Here is a 20172-nt window from a genome sequence, read left to right on the forward strand (position 1 = left end):
TTGGATGGCCCCAAGGCATTCCAGAAATTCGCCCTCCAAGTCCAATCCCTGGTGGGTCTCCTGCAAACCTTGGGCCATGAAGGGGAAATTTAGCTAAATTGTGGATCGCATGTAGCTCGCCTACTGGGTAAGCTACCTACCGGACAGCGGGCTGATTTCCACCGTTATCAGCTCATTAGACCTGGAGCTACACACACCTTGCGTGACCTGTCAGAGTGGCTTCACCATGAATCATGGTGTCAGGGCTTTGATAATCCAGTCAGTGGCCGGACATCCAAGGAGAAGCAGAGCACCTAAGGGGACAGTTGTTCCTCTGCCAGACAGACAGTAGTGCTGAATAGCAGCAAAGAGAGCCCTGATTAGAAGAAGGAGAAGACTAAAGCTTCCTGCCCCTATTGTGAGAGTAGCAAGTCCAATCTCACCAAAGACGAGTTAAAGGAGGGGATACAGGTGAACAAGCGGTGCTGGCACTCACACTTAGCTGCCCAGTGTAACCTCAAGAGACCCTGTAACCTGTGTCAGGGGAAACACCTCATCGTTCTCCATGAAATTAACCAAAGAGCCGAGACAGTCAAAGTAGACTTACCCTCAAAGGCAGAAAGTTGTCTAACCACCTGTGTATCTGAGTCACTCTACGTCGACCGACTCAGTGTCGGGAACCGAGTCATGTTAAAGGTAGTGCGTGTGCATGTGCACTATGGCAATCAGACTCTAGACACCTTTGCATATTTGGATGATGGTCCGAGAGAACTATGCTGTTGGCCATACCTACTGAGTCCCTCGCCATAAAAGGCACCCCAGACCTCCCTGTGCGCACAGTCCGCCAGGATATCCAGGTACTGCATGGCCATACCGTGTCATTCCGAGTCTTCTCTCCTGACAACCCAAAGGTCAAGTTTAAGATCGCTGATGCATTTACAGTAAGCAGGCTCAGTGTAGCCCAGCATAGCTGGTATCCCTACCCTGCGAGAAGTGCAGCCTGTGCTTCTCATAGGCTCTGACCAGCCTCACCTCCTAACACCTATTGAGCCCATCAGATACAGTCCACCTGGTAGCCCAGCAGCTGTCCACACCATGCTGGGGTGGACCCTGTAGGGCCCTAGTCAGCGCATTGGGCGGCCAGCCCACGCAGCCCAATGCTTGCTTACCTCAGTCTTACCCCCCATGGATGATCTCTACCGACATGTGGAGAGGCTTTGTTAAGTGGACACGGTCCCCTACAGGCCTGAGAGAGAAGTGACACGCTCCAAGCAGGACCAGCAAGCCATAGGCCTGCTTGAAACAAAGACAGTATATATAGAGGTGGATGGCGTCCTTAGATATGCTACCCCTTTACTACGTCATACAGCCATGCCACCATTGCAGGCGCCAAAAGAATTTGTCATGGCCCTGTTGCGCAGCACTAAGAGACGCCTCCATTGAGTCAGGCGCAGTGCAGGAAGTCAGAGAGACAGCCTCTTCTAGGACTGCTGGTTCATACCCTATCACGTTTTTACCCATAATAGAAAGAACCGCCTCGTTTTCAACTGCTCCCATCAGTACTTGGGCCAGTCCCTTAATCAGTACATTTTACCAAGCCCAACCCTAGGTGGTTCCCCTGCTTGCTGTCTTGTAGAGGATCCGGGGAAGGTCCCATTGCTGTTAGTGGTGACATCAAAGGGATGTTCCATCAGGTCCGCCTCCTCCCTGAGGATCGTCCCCTGCTGCGGTTCTTATGGAGACACCTGAAGGTAGACCAACCCCCCAAGAATTTCAAGTGGCAAGTCCTCCCTTTTGGGACCATGTGCAGCCGCTGCTGTGCTACTTATGCCGCGTCAAGGATCCCACAAAGTCCAACTATACCCTCAGATTCTCTGTGGAGCATTGCTTCTACGTTGACAACTATCTACAAAGTGTTGACACTCCTAGTGAAGTCAAGAATCTGGTGGATCAGCTCAGGGATCTACTTGTTTCTGGTGGTTTTGAATTATGACAGTGGGCTTGGAACGATCCAAGTGTCCGCAGCCACCTACCTCCAGAACGCAGATCCACAAGTTTGGACCTGTGGTTAGCCCAGGATAAGTCAAACCCGTTTGAATCGACCCTTGGTCTCAGCTGGAACTGGCAGTCAGACACCCTAGTTTACAAGTAGAGGTTAGTCCCCTATGAAGTACCAACACTAAGAAATATATATAGGGTCTTAGCCTCACAGTACGACCCTCTAGGCTACCTGCTGCCATTCTCCACCCGTGCCAAGCTCATCCTAAGACAGCTGTGGAACAAGCAGCGAACATGGTCCTGGTGCGAGCATGGTCCAGCTGGAGGTTAGAACTTCAGCATCTGCCATCTATTACCATTGCCGCGTCCATATGTGCTCTCAGATAGCCAGCCACCTTGAAGGTGCCACCCGTCAAGTGCACATCTTTGCTGATGCCTCATAAAAGGCCTACGAGGATGTAGCCTTCCCCAGAACAGAAGACGAACACGAACACATCTATCGTTTGTCACAGAGTCACAGGGGCCCCCCTCCTCTTAAAGTGCCCAAGTACCTGGCCAGAAATGCCACACTCAGACCCACCTGATGATACAGCTGAACTGAGAAAGGTAACCTTCTGCGGGTCCACTGTCACCTCACCAAAAATTCCCAGTCTGCAGGTTTTGACATGCAACATTTGGCAGGAGCTCATGGACGCCACTGCAAGGGAGTTTCATGGCCAAGCCCCATCAGACTATTCACCTACCGCCGAGGAGTACCGACAAGCTGAGGTATTCATTCTACAACGAGCACAGAAGCAATCCTTCCCTGAAGATTATGGTCAGTTGTCAGCCAGTAAGCCGCTTTAGCTTCAAGGTGGCTTCTCAAACTTGCGCCAGTCATTGACACCTCTACATACCTCATAAGAGTGGGTGGCCGGTTGCGCCGTCTTGACGGTCAGGATGAGGCCAACCCACATCCTATTATCCTTGATGCTTCACCCGGTGGGTCTCCTGCTTATAAAGGAATATGATGAAGACCGTAAACATCCCGGGTTGGAGCGAGTCTTTGCGGAGCTGCGGAGGACATATTGGATCATTCATGGTCGGGAGGCAGTTTGTCGACACCAGTGCAGATTGTCAGTGCTGGGGAGCACAGCCTTCCGTACCTAAAATGGCCGACCTCCCAAAGGCACGTCTCCAATTGTACAAACCTGCCATTTATTCCACCGGCATGGATTGTTTCGGGCCCATGCTAGTAAAAGTCAGCTGACGCCATGAAAAGCACTGGGATCTCATCTTCAAGTGTTTGACCACTAGATCATTACATCTGAACCTCCTCCGAAGTATGGACTGTGACGCTTTCCTGATGGCCTTGAGGCGCATCATTGCCAGGAGAGCAACACCTGCTGAACTGTGGTCAGACCGTGGGACCAATTTCAAAGGAGGAGAGAGAGAACTTCAGGAAGCCTTTGCTAGTATGGGTCCCGCCCTACAGAGTCAATTTGCGCAGCAGAAAATCCAATTAAACTACAACCCTCCAGCAGCCCCACACTTTGGTGGAGTGTAGGAGAGAGAAGTACGGGCAGTCAAATACGCCCTCTGCACCTGTATAGGAACAGCCCATTAATGAGGATGTCCTCGCCATTGTTCTTTTGGAAGTGGAGGCCATTCTCAAATTGAAGACCTTTGGGTTATGCATCTGCGGACCCTGCAGACGTCAACCCGGCCTTGTGCCATGTGGCCGATTGGTCATGTGACAAAGATTCATCGCCAGTTATGATGGTTACATCAGATCAGCTGACGTGAACATCAAAGGGCACGTGTACACCCGACCAGTTGGTGATGTTACCAGCCCTCCCATCGGGAGCGTCTACACCCGGAACAACTCAAGACCCTGTTAGAAATCGTTTCTTTGATTTCTGCGTGTTCAAATAAAACTCAAAGTTGAGCTCTCGTGAAGAAGTTTTGCCAGCTTTATTCAGAATTCTGAAGTCACTTTAGAACCTTGTTCAAACAGCATCTGGTCTCGAAGTGTGCCCTCTCTTTCCGCTCTCTCTTACTTATACAAAAACAGTTTACTCCCCCCTGTCATCTTGTCCTGTCAGCAGAGTGAAATACACTACTTGATAATCTTACTTCAGTTCCTATCTTAGTCCACTCAAGATGTGGGTAAACAATTGGCCCCCGGCGCCTCCTCGCACCAGGGATTTTTATGGACCGACCTCTGATTGCATTTACAAACATCCCCTCATTTAGATTGAATCAGAAACCTTACTTCCCCAGGGAAGAGAACAAAGACTATAGATTGACTAACATATGAATTAACTGTTGTCTTATTATTACACATCTCTAACTAATATCAAAAACGATTAAAATATAAATTGAAACAGAAAAACAATGTTAATAATCTAACAACCCCCAGAAAGACTGCTGAGCCTTTTATTTGGAGCAAATGTGCCACTGCACATTTGGGGGCGGCTGTATAAAAGGCTTCTAGACATTTTGTTTATTGTTAGGAGTGTTATTTAAATTAATCTTTATTAGACTTTATTTTTGTATTGCCGTGCCTTCCCATGTCATGTGACTACGCCAGGGCTGGACTGGCCATCTGGCATACAGAGCCGACCTCTTTTGGGGGCCGATGCAGTGCTTTTTAAGTGTTATTTTCCTACATTTTACTCCAAGAGACTGACCCACAATTTAGACCAATTTCGAATATAGATAGCAAACTGTAATATCATCAATGAACATCAGTGGCAGAACTACATGTTGGGCAAGAGTTGTACTCAAATTGCCAGGGTCGATTTTTTTGTGCCAGTCCAGCCCTGGACTACGCCAATACGTATGACGATGTGGCGGGTGCGCATGCACAGTTCAGTTCGGTGATGTACAAGTCGAATCGACCACGTTGCATGTAGTTTCCTTTGGCAGAGTTCATGGCCACAAAGTAAGATATAAATGTTGATTGTTGCATTGTTTAGGCGTGTTTGTAGCTTGTATGTTAGTTTCAAGTCCTTATATGGTGTTTAGAAGTGAATCACGGGACAAGACCGTTAAGTCGCCATTTTTATTGTCCATTTTTACTGTGCCTGTTGGCCACTAGAGGTCCCCATAGACCATCAAAACATTTAAGTGCATTCAAGTGTCTTCTAAATGACTGTATTAGGCCACTTTGAGTAGTGTGAATAATACCTTTTGCGTGGGCAATGTTTTCGTTTATATTTTATTCTTTATGGGGGTTTTGTAAGGCATGAAAATGCTTAGTAGTCATATCATTTGAATAGTTTGTGTGACATTTGTTTAAATAGTGTGCATTTCATTATTGTCATTTGATATTTCAGACTCTGTTTCATCAGTTTCATCTGTTGCCTCAACTCTGTTGCCTCTACCTCAATTGTCTCATCTGTAAACTCATCTGATAATTAACCAGTAATCAAACCCTTTTTTTCCCTAAAATACTGTTTTTCCTTCATTCTTGTTGCGTGACGTGGTGGAGATGCCTTATGTGCCACTAGAGGACGATGTTGTGTTGCGAAATATCAACACTGGTAACCGTGGAACTAAAATCAAAGATTAGCAATAAGAAAAAATACAACACAAATAAATGTAAATGTTCTTGATAAATATAATAAAATTACACCAGAATTAATCAAATGGATGTTATAAATACAAAAATAAATTGTCTAAAAAATAAATACAAGTACTAAAATAATAAACGAATGAGTATAAAAATAGAAAATAAATATGAATACAAAAATAAACAATACAAAAATAACAAAAAAAATGAAAATGTATAGAAAATAAATAAAATCCATTAAAATACTAGAAAATAAGAAAATAAATGATAATATAAATGATTAAAAAATATTTATAATTCGATACATTTAGGAAAAACAACAAAACAAATACTAGAAAAATGTATAAACATGTAATTAATAAATACATAATATAATTCATTTATGTAATTAAATTTACGTAATAAGATGATTACTGTAAAAATTACAAAATAAAAAACAAGGAAACAAAACTGAAACAATATAATTAATGTGTAAATGCTTTATAGTGGGCAGTAAGAAAATAGTTTTAAAAAACCCGATATATATATAGTTTTAAAATAATCAAAAATAAAACATAAAACCCACAAATAAAAATAATGACAATAGAAACAAGGATGAAATTTGTGTTATGTTACACTTTTAAATTTCTTTTGGGATTTATCAAAAAATGAAATAAATTAGAACTAGTGGTAAATAAAAACAACAACATAATCACACCACAATAAGGTTAAATGAGGCATTAAGTGAAATAAGCCAATTTAGCATCTCCGTTTAGTGAAACATAGAAGACACTATTTCGACACCTTTGATGATGTCACTTTGAAATGATGTGTCTTTCACAATCTCAGCATTCATATTGTATTCTAATGTTCTTTCGTATTACAGCCTGGCTCATTGAACACATTTAACACCATTACGAGGTGCTGAAGAAACCACAACTAATTGATTCCATTGGCGTCATCAATCAGCAAGTACAAATAATAGTAAGCAACATTATTTCTTTTTGAACCCCAAAAAACAAACGCATGCTCGTATGCCTGACTTTTTGGGGAAGAGACGGTAATTGATGATTGACTGTGATCCGACTCAGCATCTCTAATCAACGCTGATTATTTCCTTTTTGCACGCGCAGAGCACGCTGATTGCAATTAGACGCCCTTCTGTGTGTGTGCGTGTGTGTGCATGTGTGTATTGGCAATGCCATTCAAGTACTCATTCATGTTCACGCATGTCTCCAAGAAACCCCGGAACAGGATATGCTTTGTCTCACACAACATTCTTGCTTAATTTTATAGCCCGTCTGACTGTTTTACATCATGTTACTTTTTGTTTTCAACACTTAAGAGTTTCATCCATCGCATGTTTTGCACAACGTTTTTGTTCATTTTTAACACTGATGCTATTATGGGTTATTATGCTCCATGTCACTATTTCGCATCGTGTTCTATTCATTTCAACACCATACTATTATTTTCTTTCTCACAATTTTTTTGGTGGCAGAAAGTCAGTCTAAACTTACACCTGCTATGTCTAAATACTTGCACAGTTGGTCTAACACAATTTGGTGAATTCAATCTGGACTCAGACATATTCTGAGCTCCATGGACACGTGTTGTGGAAGCCAGAAATATGTCATTTCTAAATATGAACAATTGGCATCAAACCCTCGGAATCATTGTAATATATATATATATTTTTTAAAGGGTGGAGGTGGTCTCCAAGTACACATTTCACGGTGCAGATGTGCTTCCACTATGTCAAGATACTCATTCAGCAGGAATGAAAGGAGCAGCTTTGATTGGCCATGATTGAATTTGGCTGTGACCACACCCACAGAAGCGCAGCATTTCCGTCTCGCAGATCCACTGGCCTGTGCTCACTTGCGAAAATACCAGCATCAGATCTAACCTGCATCCGCACAGAGATGAGCCACATGACGTGTCCGTTAGGAACATTGAGCTTGTCTCATTATTTTTGCAATACATTCTTAACAGGTGGGTAGAGTAGCCAAAAATTGTACTCAAGTAAGAGTAGCTTTACTGCAAAAATAATATTACTCAAGTAAAAGTAAAAAGTAGTTCTCAAAAAAATCACTCAAATACAAGTAAAAAAGTACTGAGTAACTGCTTGAACATGAAGCCTGATTTTTTAAAATATTTTTTATATTCAATGTCATCAGAAAAACAAAAACATAAAATTATGTGCAAATGCTGCGTCGTTAAATCATAAAATAAAAAACTGTGTTCTAACTTCTGCCTTGGTAAAGGCATGCAATGAGCAGTGTCCTCTTTTTTTCGGTTTTGCTTGTTTCAGAGCTTAACGACCCACTTAAAAGTTAATTGTTTGATGCTAATATGCGAAGATGACGCTCCCTCTAAAAGCGAAAGGTGGCAGCAGGGAAGGGGGTTTGACTCAGTTCCCATCGTCACATTGAAGAGCCGTTCAAAAGACTCGATTCGTTCGGAAATGCTCCCACACAATCACTCAAGTGGAGCACTTTCATGAAAATACGGTAAATCTAATGTATGAATGGGGCGGCGGGTAGCGACTCTAGTGTAGCCCAATATAGCAGAGTAAGAGTAGCGTTACTTCTTCTCACGTCTACTCTAGTAAAAAGTTATGTGCGGTAAAACTACTCTTAGAAGTACTTTTTTTCTTTCTCTAAAAGTTACTCAAGTAAATGTAACGGAGGAAACGTAACTCGTCACTAACAGCTCTGCTTCTTAGTCATTTTCAACACTGTAACAGTATGTTGTTCTCTTCAGTTTCACTATTTTGCATTACGGCCTTAATCATTTTTCAGGGATTTCTCTCTCTGTCCTCTCAAGAAGAAATACTTGAGATGAAGGCTTACAAACAATGATTTATTAAACGTATTTGTGTGTGTGTGTGTGTGTGTGTGTGTGCATTTATGCTTATTTTGTCAAAGGCCTTTGCCACGGCGTGCCGTTTTCTGGCACAGTGGCAGGAAATTGAATGGGAAGCAGTGCAACGACTCGGCGGGCAGGCGGAAATGAGCGAGCCTGGTGTGACCTTACGGTATTTTGACTGAAGACAACCACGTCACACAAGTTCATGTCGGAATGAATCACTTTTTAAACAAAAGAAAATACATTCAGAAGACAAGTTCAACGGAAACCAAAACATTTATTAAAATACTTCTATAGTACGATAGCTCAATGCATCTAGATTTTTTTGGTGTGATAATAATTGAATGATGATTTATAATGAAAAAATTAACTAATGTAATTTTTAAAATTATATATTTTGGAATATCTTTCATAAGCTGAGAACCCAAATGTGGACTCGTTAGAGGACAGATTCATGCATCTTGTCATGGCTCTGTTTTAAGCTAACTTTAACTAGAGCAAGTATTTTGGGGCAACTTGTCTCAGTCATTTTGGGGTTTGTTGTCACATATGGGAAGAATGCGCCGATGAAAAATGCAGATCTGGCAACTCGGTTTACATATGCCAAAATTGCCCTTCAGATGATGAGTTTGAAGAGTGAGGAAATTAGTTTGCTAGGTTTTGTTTCATTGTTTAAAAAATGATTTTCCAGTTGTTGATGTAGCTACAGTATGCACACATGTCAGGACTGGTTTAAGTTTCAGGATGAAACATCCATCAATCCATTAATCGAAATGCTTTATTTTTTGAAATTCAATTTAATCTCAAATTTCCAGTTTAAGGGAAGCAAAACTGGCATTTGAGGCTGAGAGCTATGGCATACATGCCAGCAGTTCAAGGACTTTAATCAATTTCATAATATTTAATGTTAAAAATTGCTCAATGATGATAGTACATTTTCAAGATCAATAACAAACAATTTCTCTAGCTGTAAAAAAAAAAATAAGAGAAGAAAATGTATAATTTTGTCCTTGTTTTATTTTATTAGTTGCAAAATCCAGTGTGACATCTTACCCATTGGTGGGGTAACATGTCACTCGTTCACTCCTTCTATTTGATGGCTTATATCTCTGCATTGACACAAGGTATGAAAATAACATGAACACAAAAAATATACGTAAGACTTTGGTCTTTCATCTGGTATACATTTTGATTATAGATGACGTATTGATTCCAAGAACGAGATGAAAGTATAAAAAGTGATACAACTAGCCCCAGTTTCCCCTATTTGTGAACTAACAATTTAATGAACCAACAAACAAACTAAGCATCATATTTGTCGTTTGTCTGCAGGTTACCTCCTCCTCCTTGAACTAATTAGGACAACGTAAGATAACTAGAGACTAAACTAAAAAAAACTAACTTACTAAGAAGCTACAAATGGCAGTACAATTTTTAAACAATATAACAGTGTTCCAAACTAATGAACTCAACATCGTATTTGTTTTTGAGTTGCAGTTGTTAGCTAGTAAGCAACTTCCTGGTCCATGGTGGATGACATTCAAGTGCCATATTTGTGTCCGTTTTGTAAGCTAGCTACTTGTTTGATTAAAAAGTATGTAGCCTAATGTTTCCCTTTAAGTCGAGTCGTTTTTTTAAGTCGAAATGTACGTGATGGTTAATAACAGCAAAATGATGGCGAGGCAACACCATGACGACCTCCATGTGATGACGTTGGGACCGCACGCCGCAGTATATGCGACACGGCAGCCGGGTCACAGTCAGGGAAAGTAGGTTTGCTCTGGCGGGAAATGTCTATTTACGTGTATGAAAATGAAACGGGGACTTTGTGATATTTTCACAGGCCCGCAGGCAAGAGTAACCTTCAGTTGCCGGCAGAAACATTGAAGATTGTACATCATTGTAATGTAATATTAATATAACATGCATGTGTTAAACTTCTACAATGTTGGTTGATATAAGAAGAAGCCGAGGCAGGAAGTGGCACACAAAGATGAAAGCAGGCTCCTTGGCTGAGGTAATTATTGGCTCTCTCATAATAAATGTCTTATCGTTGAGCATGACAAGTCTCATTTCCCCACCAATGACCTTTGCTAAACTACCAGCATTGTGATCATTATTATATCTTTATCTGATTTTATTATAATAATAATGTCAGCTACTCAAGAAGGCCATTCAAATGTTTTTTTGTTATGTACGTATTCAGACAAGTTTGAACCAATGTAGTAATTTATTTTCTTCTGCCTCCATTCACTTCTCAAGGCCTCATAGTCATACAATGTATTTAAATGTATTTATATTTTATTGTATAAATGCATAATCCCACTGCACTAATCCTAAATTATTTTTTTATACGTCACATAAATCTTAACATTTGTCAGCTATGACTAATTGCCTTTGTGTTTTTGTATTTGTTGATGTGCTAAAACGAACTAACTGTGTTTTTTTTCATAAAAAAAACACGACCATGCTTTTAAGGCTTTTTTTTCATTAAACTAACTAACTAACTAACTAACTAACTAATAATATTCTTTATCTGTGTATTTTAGGTGGATTGTTATCTTGAAGGTTACATACTTGGCAGATTTTTTTTGGCGTTTTTTTAAGCTAGTTAGTTTCTGTCAACTGTTACAAATAATAAGCAGTACTAGCTAACTACCGACTGACTGACTTACCGACCGGTAGAGTGGCCAGTCGTCCGTATTTAGGCCGGACAGTCCTGCTTTTCAGTCATGTGTCCTGCGTCCTGCGCAACCCCAAGTCGGACGCTGGTGTGTCCGCTTTTTAAAGAAAATGAGCCGTGGTTGATTTAACGTGACCCAACTTCAGCCCCACCCCCGTTTGTCACAACTGCTCTGTATTGGCCAAGAGTGGCTTCAGTTAAAAATCTCGTATATCATTGGTTGAGTAAATGTAAACAAATTTCCACGTGTGGCTATTTGACTATACGTCTATATTTCCTCGCCGCCTTCTTTGACAGCAGCCAAAAGGCAGCGCGAGCAAAAATGCCAAAACGCCGGACATCTTTTACAGAGCAGCAGGTGCGTCATCATTGAAGACATTTTTTCCTTGTTATTTGCTTTTCAAAATGAGTTATGTTTTGTGGCTCGTTGCACTTCTACAGAAGCATGTTACTGCTTAGTGGTTTAACCCATTAAGGCCCAAAGCGCATGGCAAAAACATGCCTCTAAAACGAGGATTTCCGTGCTGTTTTCAGCACCGCCACCTGGCGGTCGGGAGGGACGAAATAGAACCTATGGGTCACCCCCAATTCCAAAAACATTTCAGAGCTTACACCTGTGGCGTTCACTCAAACATAAATGTATTATTATAAACCTTCAAAAAAATGTTTTGTTTAAATCAACACAGAAATTTCGCGGGTACATAACTCCATATATATTTACCTTCAACACCGGAGCGCTCCCGGATTTAACGGTAGAAGCGCGGTCACACGCTCCTGGCCTTAATGGGTTAAAAACATGGTACTGTAAACAAAATAAATTGTCAAAAAGAAGTTTGACTTTTTATTGATTTTTTTTTTTTACCATTTAGCGCACAAAAATGATCTATAAACCACGCAAAACTTTATTGTTGATGAAAATACACCGCGAGTCTGACATACAGTGTTCCCTCGTTTCCCGCTGAGTTAGGTTCCAAAAAATACTCGCAATAAGTGAAATCTGCGAAGTAGTTATAGCTTTGTTTTACATTTATTATAAATGTTTTAAGGCTCTAAAACCACTCACCACAGTTTATAGACTTTTCTCATCGAGGCATTTACATTTTCTCACACTTCTCTCGTTTAAACATTCTCAAATATTCAAACCTTCCTAAATTTGATAAAATAGGCACATTACTGTAAATGTTTTTTTGGGGGAAACATGTCCTCCTTTTGTCTTTCTTCCCACGCATCCGCCGCCTGCCAGCAGCACTCGCACTATTAAAGTTAATAAACTCCTCGACAGAGCGGATGCTCGCAGGTGACTTTTTAAGTGTGTATATACTGGTTGGCACTTTGGTTACCGTGGCGACCAGGTTGATGCACTCCAGAATTTTTGAGTGCAACGCGAGTGGGAGGAGACTGCGGATACTTTGTGTGCCCACAAATGTGGATAACAGCACTATAATGGACACAGCTCTGTCTGGTATTATTAAAAAATGAATAGAGATTGTGTTTTACCACAATATACAGAAGATAAATAATCATAGACTATGAAAATAATGGATTCATTTTGACTGGTAAGAATGTTGAAAAGGGGATGAATTATTTTACTAAATAATTTTACACCATGTAAAACTAAATATATATTAGCTTAGCCGTCATGCACATCAGTTAGCTCAGGGATCTGGTATTGGAGGTATCCGGAATTTCGAATGTTTGAAATGTAGAAAATATTCAGACTTTACCATCGACTCAAACTATCCCAAAAGAGGCTAAAATTTACGACACATAAATCAGCTGAAATTGAACAGTTTGAGGATCTTAACAGACATTGAACGATCGGGTCTTTGATGACTTTGTTGGAGAATAGGGAACCATGCTCAAATAAGGCTAGACTGTCGGTACGTTTGCACCCCGCTCTACCACCTTGTGTTGAATTTCCTTCAAAACGAATGATGTTCTCGCATTGCCCATTCATTCAGTTGTGAGCGCTTGAATTAGTGATGACGGGTGGCGTGCACTGTGCTGTCTTGGCATCAAGAAGCAGAGCTGTCAGCACCCAAAGGGCAGCGACAGAACCCGACGGCGGGCAGGTGCACCCGGCCTCAGATACCCTACCTCCTGCCGGGCTTTACCGTCCTGACCTTTAGTCGCTCCACGTGAACCGGAGCATGTTATTAAAGTAACATGGAAATACACGCTCGTTAGCATGTTGAGTTAACAACAACACTGATTCCTTTTGAACGTTTAAGGCGGCGAGGAGGAAAGGGGGGCGGGGTGTTAGATTTCAGGACCCCGCATTCTATTTTTACGATGCCTCCTTGTTGGAAGGCCAGCGCAGTTTGCACCAAGGAGGACGAGAGCGAGGCCAAAAAGTAGTCATCGCCTGTCGTGTGTGACAATGTTGTCCATGTATACCTCCCGCAGGGGGCTCGCCACTCTATATTCAGGTCTGTTTGGCTTTTTTGTTTATCGCAACACATGCTGTGACCAAACAAGAAGTACAGTATTACGGTATCACAGCTTCCCTATTGTACATTCCACATGATCAGCATTAAATGAGTGTTTATTTTCTGCAATTCTGGCCAAGGAAAAGATGAAAACAAACAATTATGGTCCTTGCAGGGCACCCTGGGGGACACCATAACTCATTTTGGTGCTGTCACAGTAGGCAAAAAAAATCCATCCATTCATTCCATCCATCCATCCATCCATCCATCCATCCATCCATCCATCCTACACCAGCTGACCTTGGGTGAGATGCTGGGTACAGCCTGAACTGGTCACCAGCCAATCTTAGGGCTCATATAGATAATCAACCAGTCACACCTACGACCAATTTAGATTCATTTGTTTTTTTCTTCGAGAGCCAAACAACTCAGGTACAGGGAGAACATGCTAATTCCGCACAGGAAGAATGGAGACTAAATTTGAACCCACATCCTCAGAACTGTGAGGTGGATGTGCCAGTCAACCACTATATGGAAAATAAATAAATTAGATCATCTTTTTTGTCATGTTCATGAAATTTGACCTATCACAACTAACACACATTATTAGTGACATTGCAGCACGGGGCTGCTTAAGCGACTATGGAGCAGTTCATAGTATCAGTGTTTCGCTCAAGGTCACCGCGCCCGAGTGTCCAAGGCTGGTGTCGAACCAGGATCCATGGTGGCAGGAGACAATGGCTTTGACATGGCTGGTCTACTTGTATTATGTCAAATTTCAGTTCATTTGCAATCACCTTACATCTTGCAAAATAAGCTAACATGAACAATCCTCTCTCCAATCAACAATCCAATGCTTTTCAATTAGCGGAGTGTTTAATGTCACCGAGTAAGACCGCCATTTTGACTTCTGACGTAAGCTCGGAATTGTCAATATAGGCATCCGAACCATATGATTTCTCTCATCCAATACATAAAATCAGCATAATAAGTGAATAAATAATTACTGAAAATGCTATCATGAAACAAAATGGGGAAAAAGGTACTAGTGTATTATTATTACAAATATAAAACATATTTTAAAGGGTTAAAAAAAAATCTTTACAAAGAAAGTCAAGAATTTTCTGGAGTTGGATGTAATATATTTGTTATATTTAATATGTTAATATAATAATGATTAATGTAAATATTAAAGTATGTAAACATAGGTATAACAAACTTTTAGTTGAATTTCATTTGTTACTATTTTTTTACTGATTATATTTACTAATGTTCTTATTGAATGCCAGGCAATCAGTTTACTTCACAATTAGGCATTTGATAAATCGTAACTTGGCTACACTCACTTCTGTATTTACATTTCAAGATAAAATATAGTATATTTGGCAGTCGTGTTGGAAAACAATATAATCTCTGTGTAAAACGCGTTTTGTGTCAAATTTAGTATTAAAATGATACTACGGGTGAGCAAACACAAAACCACATATATGTGTCTGAGAACATTTCCCATCCTCTGTCTTGACAATATGTGCTTTCATTTTGATAGGCAGTTTCCGGTCCCATCTTCCCGGCATCCAAATTTACGATAACTTGACCACGCCGCCGCCGCTGCATTGGATGGTTCCGTTCACTTATTTCGGGTGGTCACTCGTTACCGAACCGCTTTGACCGCCGCTTGTTTGGCATCACCGACAAACACCGGACCGGGGTGGGATAGTACGGAAGCGGATCCCCGGTTAGACAAGACGTCCAGTTCCCGTGTTGCGTCGGTGCCGGTTCGGCTGTTGCTGGGCTCGAGCTTCAGGTGTGGACACCTGGAACGTGTTGGTAAGTTTTAATGGAGTTTGTCGTCATGTTGTTTGGTGCCGAAATCCGACCGGAAAGTGAAACTTTGTGGCAAATTGTCAGAGAAAGTGACGAAAAAGATTCCAGAAAGTATTTTTGAATGAACGCTGAGCCAGTTTGAATGAGCGATCCTTTATTTATGTTCAGGGGTTGTAAAATCGCAACACAGTTAATTATAACCATGTAACGTCATTACGGTGCACACAAAGCAGACATCATTTCCTGCCAAGTGTGTTTGATATGGCAAATTTGCAATTAGTCCATCCAAGTTGACGAATTACTTAACACTACATTTATGTGATGTGTAAGAAAATAATCTTCAAGAAAATAATTTCAATCACCAATTTGACTTCAGCTCAGGTTTTCCACTGTTAATCAGTGTTAAAAATAAAAATATATATTTTTATTTATTTAATTTCATACGACTTTACAGCCTATAATGCAATATGCTGTATTTGTGCAGTAATTATTGAAATAGTACTCTTAAAATAGCAAAATGCCCATGTTTGTGATTTTGCGCCTTGTAATCAATAATGTAGTTAAATAGCTTTCAAATGACATACGTGGCACAAAACCGGTTTGTGAATCTTTACAAGCTTGAGCAGACGAGGATGCTTTACTGGCGTTCAGGGGATTCAAATTTAGTCACTTGACGACAGATTAACAAGATACTTGATGGCGTGCGCCAAAAGAACAACACTTGATAGCTGTCATTGGTCGCATTGCTTGCGTTTTGTGTCGTATATAATGACATTAATCTAATCTCACATTTAATACGTTGCCTCCCGAAATATTGCTCCTGTATTTTGTGCAACAACAGCAATTACAATGGCAACCCATGCAAGGTGGTACAAATGTTAATTTCCGTTGAACAATGTGTTTTTAACTGATGGTCTGTAGGTAAAAGACAAATGGCTCAATTTCAGGTTCATTCTAATTCCTTTTTATTGATGGAGTGCTCTAAGGAAACATTGATACCGTCTGTAGAATACTCACCCTTATATAAAACTCCCTCCACTGATACTACCCACCGATACCACTTCACCAGCCTGACATACCTTGTGGGTAGCAGCCATGTCAGCTGTTTGGAGATACTTCAGATAAATAGGGTATATTCTAGTGGTGGGAATCTTTGAATATCTCAAGATTCGATTCAATTCCGATTTTTGGGTCTGCGATTCGATTCAAATTGATTTTAGATTAAGAACGATTTTTGATTCAAAAGGATTTGATTGACAATGATTTTTGCTTCAATCTATAGATGTGCAAGGAATTGTAATGATCTACTCCAGTCGGACTCGCTAATGCTAATTAGCATGCTACTCGCGGCACTTTTATCACTCTGCTCCACGCTGAAAAAAAACAAACTTTTATTGGAATAACTTGATTGTGACTTTTTCCTTCTACTCTCTAATGTGGCTACAACTTAACAGTGTATCAGAATGCGCGGAACCACACTGCCCCTCAGTGGCCAAACCGGGTACAACATGAACAGCGCTCCAAATAAAGGCATACACAGACAAAGGCAAAACAGTATAAAATAATTTAAATAAAATGGATTTGGGGACATTTAAAATCGATTCTGAATCGCGCTTCTTATGAGAATGGATTTTTTTGGCACACTCCTAGTATATTCAATATAAGGTATACATTTTGCCGAAGGTGGAGATTTTGACGTCCTACCGCGGTAGCGCATGTTGGTGACGTCATCGCATTAGGGTTGTCCCGACTAGTCGATGACGTAAATATACGTCGGCGCGCACAACATACCGTGGACGTCGAGTACCCCCAGCACATGTTGACGTTAAGTGTCGACGCGTGCATACTGTCTGTTTTAAACAAGCACGCATAGCTGAAAAGAAAAAACAGCAGAACTTGGACATGACATCTTGTTTACTGAGGAAGTCAAGCGAACAGCAGTATGCATGACGGTACACGGCGCTAACGCGGTGAGAGAAACTTAATTTCTAGCGTGTCGCCACGGTATAATGTAGCATAAGGGCTGACGTGACTCGTCTATTCATAGTTTGTGATGGCACCAAACTCGCAACAAAGGGCAGTAACAGAACTTTGTCCTGAAATCGCGTTCAAGCTACAGTTAAGCGCAGTTAGACACAAATGCGCTGACATTGCCAGCGTTGAACGGAGACTGCCAGCTAGCAGCACCAAGCAGCAAACTAGCCGCGCTAGCTAGCAGTGCTAAATCGCTACTGTGGTTCTCACATCACTTATCGTCGCCTAGACCAAAATCTATGGGGAGAGATTCAAAGAGGAAAATAGTGTGCTGCTAAAGCACAGTTTAAATTGAAGTTCAAACAAAAAGTTGATTATCCCAAAAATGAAAAACAGTTCAAATGTGTTTTTGTCTTCTGTATTTATAATTGTTCTTTAACCAATCAAGAATATATATTTCTAACCAAATACCCGATTATTCGCTAGAATTTTCAATAGGATATCTGAATACTAAAATATTTGATAGCTGCAGCCCTAATAATATTAATTTCTAGTTTTGTGGCATGCACACGAGTCCCCCCCCCCCCCCCTTATCAAATCTAGCTACCTTACACACTGCAAGCTATACTGCATATGCATAATTTTGATTTGAGATTTGCACTATAAAAGTTGCTATCCAAACTAAATGTATTCTTTCTTTGTTTTTTTTAAATCCATTTAGCTTCTATACAGGACTATGTAAACCATTTGTTAATAAAACAAAAACAAAAACAAAAACGTAGTTCTATACTGTGATATATACCGTTACCGTGAAGGTACGCAGTTTATACCGTGATATGAATTTTGGGCCATATCGCCAAGCCCTACTTTTAAACTGCAAATGATGATGTGCTGCTGAAACCATGATCCGCTCAACTGTCGACGATCAATCAAATACCTCTACAATGACATATGGAGGTTACTTTGTCAAACTTAAAACATCAAAACAAAACAAACAGAAAAAACCTCCTCGCTCTTCTGTCTTTTTTTCTGCTTGATATCCGTGCACTCATGGCTGACAACGTGGCGCTCTAAAGCAGACACGGTAGCCTGAAGCCCGAGCCCACATTCTGGCTTCCAGTCGGCCTCCCTCCAGCCCCTGCCCGCCTTTTTGCGATTTCACCTTCCTCTGCATGATATACATGCACTCATGGCAGACAACGAAGCACTCTAAAGTGTCAGCAGAAGGGAAGATGCATCTTTGGGCTGTAGCCACCTGCACATTGCAGTCACACTGGATAGTGGGAGAGGTTCAATTTCTTCCAGATGCAAGAAAATGCCTTGATTTACTCACTGAGCTAATAAAAGAAAATAAAGCAGAGAGTGTGCTCACTGCTTCGTAATATGAAATATTTGCTGGATGCTATTTAAGACTTTTGTGTTTTTATCGGCTATTCTGTGCAATTTGTTGTTTGAGTGTTCTGTGAGTTGTCTTAATGGTGTGTAGTGTGTCCTGTGGGATGTCGCCTTTGCTGACGTAAACATACAAGTGTAATAGCGTGGTCAACATATGTATTTTTACTTTTAAATGTTGTCTGGACTAAGCTGGAGTGGCATCATGTCATGTGTAGGGACAAATGTAGTGTAGATATTAGGGGTGTGTCAAAAAAAGTGATTCTCATAAGAGTCGCGATTCTCATTTAGTATGATTCAGAATCGATTTTAAATGTCCCAAAATCGATTTTATTTAAATTATTTTATGCTGTCTTGCCTTTGTCTGTGTATGCCTTTATTTGGAGCGCTGTTCATGTTGTAAAAGTCACAATCAAGTTATTCCAATAAAAGTTGTCTTTTTTGCAGTGTGGAGCCAGCCGTTCTTTTGAGTGATAAAAGTGCCGCGAGTAGCGCGCTAATTAGCATTAGCGAGTCCGACTGGAGTAGATCATTACAATTCCTTGCACATCTATAGATTGAAGCAAAAATCTTTGTCAGTCAAATCATTTTTAATAAATAATCTTTCTTAATCGGAAATCGATTCTGAATCGAATCGCAGACCCAAAAATCGGAATCAAATCGAATCGTGAGACATTCAAAGATTACCACCCCTAGTAGATATCCATCTCATTGACTGCCAGACATTTTCCAAGCAGAGTTTTAGTATTGACTGATCTTTCAAGACTTGTAGAATATTGTCTTCTGTGACAATAAAATAATAAAATCTTCTGAAAGAAAGAGTAGACTTATGCTCTTTTGTAACCTGTAGTTTGAAAAGAAACCTCAAGCAAAACAATGACTTTGCAAAAAAGAATGTATTTATAGATAAGCAACTTCTGTTTGGAATGAGTGTTGGAAAAAAAAAAGCCAAAGAAAAAACAGCTTTTTATTGTTAATTATTATTTTTTATTGTTTTGAATTGTATTCAATGATTGTATTGGATCACAATGACCATTTGTATTATATTAGTAGCTTTCTAGGACATTTTTATTAATAGGGAGTGCAGATGTTAAAAAGTGATTTCTTCTTCTTGGCCGTCGCTATTTCGCCTCACTATTTCCTGCCGTGCCCTCCACCCATTTTGTTTCGACCTTCCGTCAGTTTCCATTCAGCCGCCCCCCTTGCTCGCGCCACCCGCTGTGCCAAGGTGACCGCCTAACCCCAAAAGCTTTAAGCCTGCACACAAACGAGAAGATGGACGTCCAAACGTCAGCTGACCTCTCTTGAAAAACCATTAGCGACCTTCGCTTGGATTCCGTGAAAAGTAATAAGCGACGGCGGCGGCGGAGGCTTGGACGTCGCTGGCGGCTTGCTGACCTGCCTGTGCAAACACACGCTTAATTCCCAATTAGCTGGAGGACAACGTGATGCCGTCATAGGTGCAAAGCACCCACTTGTATATTTGG

The 20172-nt window shown here is 40.8% G+C and overlaps 1 protein-coding gene across 1 annotated transcript in view; it reads left to right on the forward strand.

The window, feature by feature from the left end:
- The first annotated feature begins 15137 nt into the window (after nucleotides 1-15137).
- znf385c (zinc finger protein 385C) overlaps nucleotides 15138-20172 on the forward strand; it is a 122781-nt gene continuing 117746 nt past the window's right edge. The window contains exon 1 of the mRNA XM_086059786.1: nucleotides 15138-15322. The gene's annotated coding sequence lies outside the window, so the exon portion shown is untranslated. The remainder of the gene's footprint in view (nucleotides 15323-20172) is intronic.

This window comes from Leptonotus elevatus, chromosome 1 (genome assembly GCF_054856555.1).
Source record: "Leptonotus elevatus isolate MCC_2025b chromosome 1, RoL_Lele_1.0, whole genome shotgun sequence".
Taxonomy (NCBI): Eukaryota; Metazoa; Chordata; class Actinopteri; order Syngnathiformes; family Syngnathidae; genus Leptonotus; species Leptonotus elevatus.